The sequence below is a fragment of the Acartia tonsa genome, chromosome 3 (genome assembly GCF_053477335.1).
Source record: "Acartia tonsa isolate MP-2025a chromosome 3, ASM5347733v1, whole genome shotgun sequence".
NCBI lineage: Eukaryota > Metazoa > Arthropoda > Copepoda > Calanoida > Acartiidae > Acartia > Acartia tonsa.
In genome coordinates, this window is record NC_137262.1 from 6,861,696 (window position 1) to 6,868,690 (window position 6,995).

Genomic DNA, 6,995 nt, shown 5'->3' on the forward strand with positions numbered 1-6,995 from the left:
TGAAAGTGGCTCATCTCAATATCAATCTTTAAATCAAAATGGCATTGGTGATCCGGCCCACTAAGCGGCTACTTGTATTGTAATGCCACAGAGCCGGGAAGTGATCCGTATTTAATATTTTTTCAATTATTATGGCTCACCTCGAGGCAGATCTGGCTCGGCTCACCACTAAATGAATTAAAGATCCAGCTCAGGACTTAGTAGCTGTTCAGTTTAGGGAATCGCGGAAGAGGATGCTTAAAAATCTAAACGGTCGAAGGCTGTTGGTTTTTCTAATGTTGTAAAGTAGAGTCTATCCACCGTTATGTAACGGCATTATTCACCCTGTACAATTTTATGTCCCCTTCTCTTTATTAAGTTGCAAGAGTTTTAATCTTTTTAAAAAAGTAAATATTTGTGCTATAATTTACATTTGTACAATTCATATAAACATCTCACCAAAACTAGAGTTAAGTTCTAGGATTAGATAGAAATTAGTTGCTTAATATCTTGGTTAGATTTCAGGACAAGAGACAAACATTAGTATATACTTTCTAAATGGTATACAGACTTGAATACCTTACTGTGACTTAGTGATTGTCTGTCCCAGTTATATAATATAGTAGCTGCGCATTTAAAATTAAATAAAATAAAGAAAACTATCATTTAGGATTCTTTTACAGTGGGCGCAGCTACCTATTCTTAATTCACGCGAAAAAAAACTGTTTTAGTATGTTAAACCTATTATATGAAGTATTAATTTAGGTTTCTTTTTGTCTGAAGCTTTCGTCTTCGATAATTACTAACTCCCTTTTAGGAAAGCTTCACATAGGTTTTTTGGTGGTTTTAGACTAATTATTGTCTTTTTCTACCATGTCAAATATTGTACCCCTATTTGCTAGGGCGAAGCGCTAGTTATAGAAAAAAAACTATTAAAAGTTCATAAGAATATATTATGATGTCTTTTGGAGAGACGTAAAGGGAAATTACGTAATTCCAAAAGCACTAATGAAAGCATAGTACTAGAGACAAAAGTATATTTTTAAAGTCCAATGTTTTTCTCATAACCTCAGAGTCAATATTATATGACGTTAATTTGCAATTATTATACAGTCTGTACAAAGCAAAGACCCATAATGTTCTTCTAAAAAAAATAGATAAAAATTAATAGTCCCACCTCCCAAGAAAATAGTTATAAACCTTACCGGGACCTATGAGAAGCTATCATGTAAAGAAGAACCCGATCGGTTCAGCGGTTAGCGAGATCTTTCGGTACAAACACACAGACAAACATTCTGTTACTTTAGTATAAGGATAATTCCAACTTATTCCAATGCAATGTAATAAATAGGAACTCCCATAAGACAGCGTCATAATTTACTTGAACGTGGAGCTCTAGCTGGCCCTATTGGCTATACAAAAGTGTCTCATCCTACTCCATTACTACTCTGGTCCAATTAAAATATTCGACATATATCACTGTTTTGAAAAGTTTTGCTTTTTAACATGTTTCGTTACTTAAGTACGTACTTGGTACAAATTTTGTACTCGGGTCTTTGCGACCGTCAAGTATTATTAATCCAGACACTAATCTTAGATTTGTAGTATAACCTATCTCGTCAGATTTAAACGTTGACTGCTCTTTGTCTAGCCTGTTATTCATTCTTTAAGTGGTGCAGCTACTCTAAACAAAGAAATGTACTTACGTCCCTCCGTCACCATAAATCAAGAGGCTTGTACTTTTGTTGTTAAAATCTTGTCGCTGCGCTACTATGGAGTACAACTCCTCTATATACCGTAATTGATTGGATGTTCATTGTGATCTCGAGAATTGCCAGAGAAGAAAGTCTGACTTGCCATCAATTTTTCCACAAGCCAAATCTAGCTTTTACATATTGTATTGCGTTTTTTTATAGATTTAAGATCGAATGCATATTGAAAACAGAAAAGGTTTATATAGATTAATTATAATTAAATTTTGATGATTGGTTGATATTTCTCCCCGGATTCCCCACAATTTTTCACCAATGTTTATTCATAGTTGTCCAAAACCCTGTAAAAATAATCAGTGCAATTTTAGATATTTTAAGTAGCAAAGAAACATGAACGTAGAACTATTATTGTTCCTAGATCAAACAGAGGTGAATTCTTTAAAAAAATTTGCCCCACTAATCACTTAGTGGGGCAAAATTGTTTTTGTGAAAAATCCTCCAAAATCACATAAAAAATCTACAAAAATTAAATAAAATCTTATGTTAATATTAACCCTTCTATAATTTTGTTTAATTTTTGTAGATTTTTAATGTGATTTTGGTGGATTTTTCACGAAAACAATTTTGCCCCACTCTGGAATAGGAACGTAGTTAAATAATGATAACAATTCAGTTTTCTCTAAACTTTTTTGTTGCCATATATGGTTATTAAAACTGCAAACCATCAATCTAACCAGTAACCACCCCTTAAAACACAATAGATGTATTTCAATTAGATATACATTTTTAAAAAGTTTTAATGTACCTTAAACTTTTCAAATTGTGTAAATAGCCTTTTAATACGCAAGACGTGTTCTAAGAGCATAGCATCCGAAAACTAATGTTTTTTCTTTCAATGCATCTCTTGTTTTTCACACAATAATTTTTTTTAAATGTCAACATTTTTGACAGGATTGATCTTGTGGATGAATAAAAATCAGTTATAATCAGGGAAAAAGGAATGTGATTCTGACAAACAATTATAAAGGTAAATTTCCCCACAACCCTCAACAAAAAAAACAAGATATACCCCTACCTTATTTCCAAAGGTTTCGTGATTTTTTGTAGAATTGATTGTTAGAATAGCTAGGCCTGAGTGATGATATTCTGCAAATGCCAACAAACCAATGGTTCTATATGTTTTTTTATTGGGTACATGGCAGTTTTACAACCAGAAGGAATACAGTTGATGTATTTTTGTCAAAATTGTCTAGCATGGATGTTTTTAGGCATATTTTCCCCTAAGATTTATGGCCAAATTTATTCCTGGCATTTATTCTTCCAATTGTTTTAATATCAGAGGCTTATTATATATTCAAATATACATAGATTTTTGTTTATTTTCCCAGTAAAAAAGTCTATTATAGATGCTCTACTATATAAAACCGCTGCAACCATAAAACCATTATAACCACCACCAACACGCAAAATTGTTTAAACTATGCCCAAACTTTGTGGTGCTTGCTGTTAAGCAGATTATTGCGAGAAAAATATTAATTTTAGCAGCGTAGCAACTTTAACTCTAGCCCATTTAGGTTTAACTGTTTGTCTTTCTATTCTAAATATAATTCGTACAACCGGCCCCTTACACATTAATTTATTGTAAAATAAAAAGAGCTAAGGGAATGAAATAATTTTAAAAATAAATGCTGTTGATAAATTTAAACTTAAAATTAAAGATCTAATTAATGAAAATTATTTAAAGACATTTTGATTCAAAATCTATACTTCTGACCTATTTTTAGAGAAGTAAATTTCATATAATAACAGTAGGATTTCAACAAAAGCTGAGCTGTAATGTTGGCTTAATTTGGTCAATAATCCAGGCCAGTTGGCTATCAAATCTGCAAGTCTTATCCAAATTTATAAATATAACACAGAATTAACTAAATGACAATATCTTACTTTGAAAGGGCCAGTCAACTTTATAACAATTTAACATTTTATGATTTAATGTTAAACTATTAGCAAGGTGTTAATCTGTTATGTCGTTACTTAAACTTGGCTGCTCTTACACCAAATAAGACACCAGAGCTGGATTCTTTAAAAAAATTTGCCCTACTAATCGCTTAGTAAGGCAAAATTGTTTCCTGAAAAATCCTCCAAAATCACATAAAAAATCTACAAAAATTAAATAAAATCTGATGTTTGCCCCACAAAGCGATTAGTGGGGCAAATTTTTTTAAGAATCCACCTCAGCTCCAAAAAAAATCGATGTAAAAAAATTTGCAATTACAACGGTATATTTGTGATAAGTCATAAATAAGTTTATAGATTTTTGCATGTATTTACGTAAAAAAGTGCTTTCAGATGCAGTATGAAAGATTGCTGCCTATTTAAAATGAAGACCCTTTTGCGTAAATGATAGGACACCAGCTCCAAAGTCATATATTTAAGACATTACAGACAATACATAAAATTTCACACCTGGGTGTAATCGTTTCACGAATTTGGGGATGCTATAGTACCATAAATTTCGTTTACTAGATCTCTCTCATAACAAAGAAGACAATTATCCAATTATTGTCAAGCATAAAACATTAAACTAAGGTTTAAAATATAAATAATCAAATAAAAACTACCACAGAAAACTATAGATTGAAAAAGCAAAATTATTTTAAATGAAACCCTATATAAACAAGGATGACAACATCCATAAAAGCGAAGCTCTGAAACGGTAGGACAAACGGACATTAACACTTGTATAATGTCAGAACTGAATAATCAGAATGCGAATGTATAAGAGTCAAAGCAAAATTGTAAGTAAATTTGTTGAAAAACTGCTTGATACAGGATAATGATTATGGACAAGACATACTTACATTTTTAGGACTTGATTATACAGTTGCTTCGCTTATAATATTGTACTTTGTTAACCCAGGAATCAGTATACCAAAAATCAGACCAATCGGATAATTAGGTCACATACAAATTTGTTGTTAAAAATGTAAAAAATATCAACATGTTTAAAATGGACGTACGGACATTCTGGTAATGATTATAGAGTTGCTACGCTTTCTAACTCGTACCTAACTATTTCAGGAATCACCATGCAAAATTTGAAATCGATAGGACAATTATAACATGCCTAAATTAACAAAAAAAGCTATTTAAAAAAGTAAAAAAATCAACATGTTTAAAATGGACGTACGGACATTTTGGTAATGATTATAGAGTTGCTACGCTTTCTAAATCGTACCTAACTACTAAAGGAACCAACATGCAAAATTTGAAATCGATAGGACAATTCTAACATGTCTAAATTAACGAAAAAAGCTATCCGTGACGGACGGACGGACGGACGGACGTACGGACGGACCGACCCTAATTATAGAAAAGCTTCGCTTTTAAAAAGAAAATAGTCTAAATGCAAGAAAAATATAATTATAAACCTATAAAACATTTTTTTAAATTGCAGATACAAACTACTTTAAATGAAAGTATAAGCAACGGCTGCAAAGACGTCCAAGGGGGGGAGTGGGTAAAGTGGGGATACCCCCCCCCAAAAAAAAAAAGCTTGAACGCCCCTACTCCGCAGCCTCGCATGATCTGCCTATAATCCTCAGGGAATTAACCTTTTACAATTTTAAAAATCAGCCTGATGTCTAAACAAATATGGCAATCCTTTTATTCAAATAAAATTTCAAAACATCCAAACGGGTTTTAATTTGAGGCTTAATCGCGGCTGACGCAGGGCTGCCGAGCCCTGAAAAATATTAACATGCAAATCAAAAAAAAGCTGGATTGGCATGAAAGTAAGTAGTATGAAGTAAACCTTTAGGTTAGCCCCATACAGTGGTTAGGCACCAACTAGGTTTAGGATCCCAGAAGGGGCTGTTAGCTTGGTTGCAGATAATGGTTACAATCTCGTGTGGGTGCCAACCAATAAAGCTACAACGTCCTAGTATATAAAGTAGCAAACGTTTTTTGTCTGTCCCGAAGGATCTCGCTAACCGCTGAACCGATATTGTTCTCCTTTACAGTGAAGCTTCTTATAGGTCCTGGGAAGGTTTTAAACTATTTTTGGGGAGGGCGTCTTCACTCCCCCTCCCCCCACAAAATATTTTATTACTCTTTTGAAAATCAAATTGAAAATGGGATGAGGTCGACTTTTCCCCCTCCTACCTTGAGTGCCCCTAGAGGCTTCTAGGGGCGTAGCCGCCAGTAATTAAATACACTATTCCAGATAAAATGTATATTATGCATATAAATTACACATATAATCTTACCATGTTTCGTTTGTTTTAAGAATAGATCGATATGTCTAGTTTACGAAATTTACAATATGAACCATTTTTAGCAAACTTATAATTTGGATAAACGCGTGTTCAAACCATTTTAGAAACACAGTTTTAAAACTGAGTTTTGTCTTTTTATTTGCTAAACTTTGATGCTGATATTTTATCAACATAGTACTATTACAGAAGAGATTTAAAATTTTATATATCGATATTAGTTAGCTCGCTCATCTAACAACAATTTTATTATTCTCATGGAAGTATAGAACTGATAATTGAACTGTAAATTATGGTGGTACCCAAAGTTTTATAAACACTCTCTCCGATTCGTTGCCTGAAGCACTGTGGAACTTGTATTAGAACTGGATTGGGCTGTTCAAACTAGCATTGTCAAGACGCTTCCACCATAAATTTCAATCTACAGAAGGGATAATATTGCCTAAACTTCTTAGGATGTACATCAATTAATCGTCCATTGTCTTATCTCTTAAGATCCCTTAATGATTTCACATATTTCTATGTGTTAATAAATTTAAAAACTGACCCAACAACGAAAAATATATTTCCTACCACTGATTCTTATTTGGAGAGGGGATGCTACTAACCCCTCTCTTTTAAGAAAGATTCTAGAGGGAAGGGGGGTGCTTGATGATAACCCCCCTAATTTTTATCAACTCTATTGTATTGTTAGTTAAAAGTTTATTATCGAAAAGTGAGCATAACTCGAAGAGGTGGGTAAAAGTGCTACTTTGTGTTTAACAAGGATGATAACATCTATTTAAATTATCTGTTAAAACAAGGACAATAATGACCAACAGAAGCGCATAAATCAATATAAAGTAGTTTTTAAAAGCGAAGCTTTTCTTTATTAGGGTCGGTCTGTCCGTCCGTCAATACGTAACGGATAGCTCTTTTCGTTAATTTAGGCATGTTAGAATTGTCTATAATCGTTACTAGAAAGTCCGTACGTCCATTTTCAACATGTTGCATTTTCACTTTTTAACATCAAATATCTATGTGATAAAAT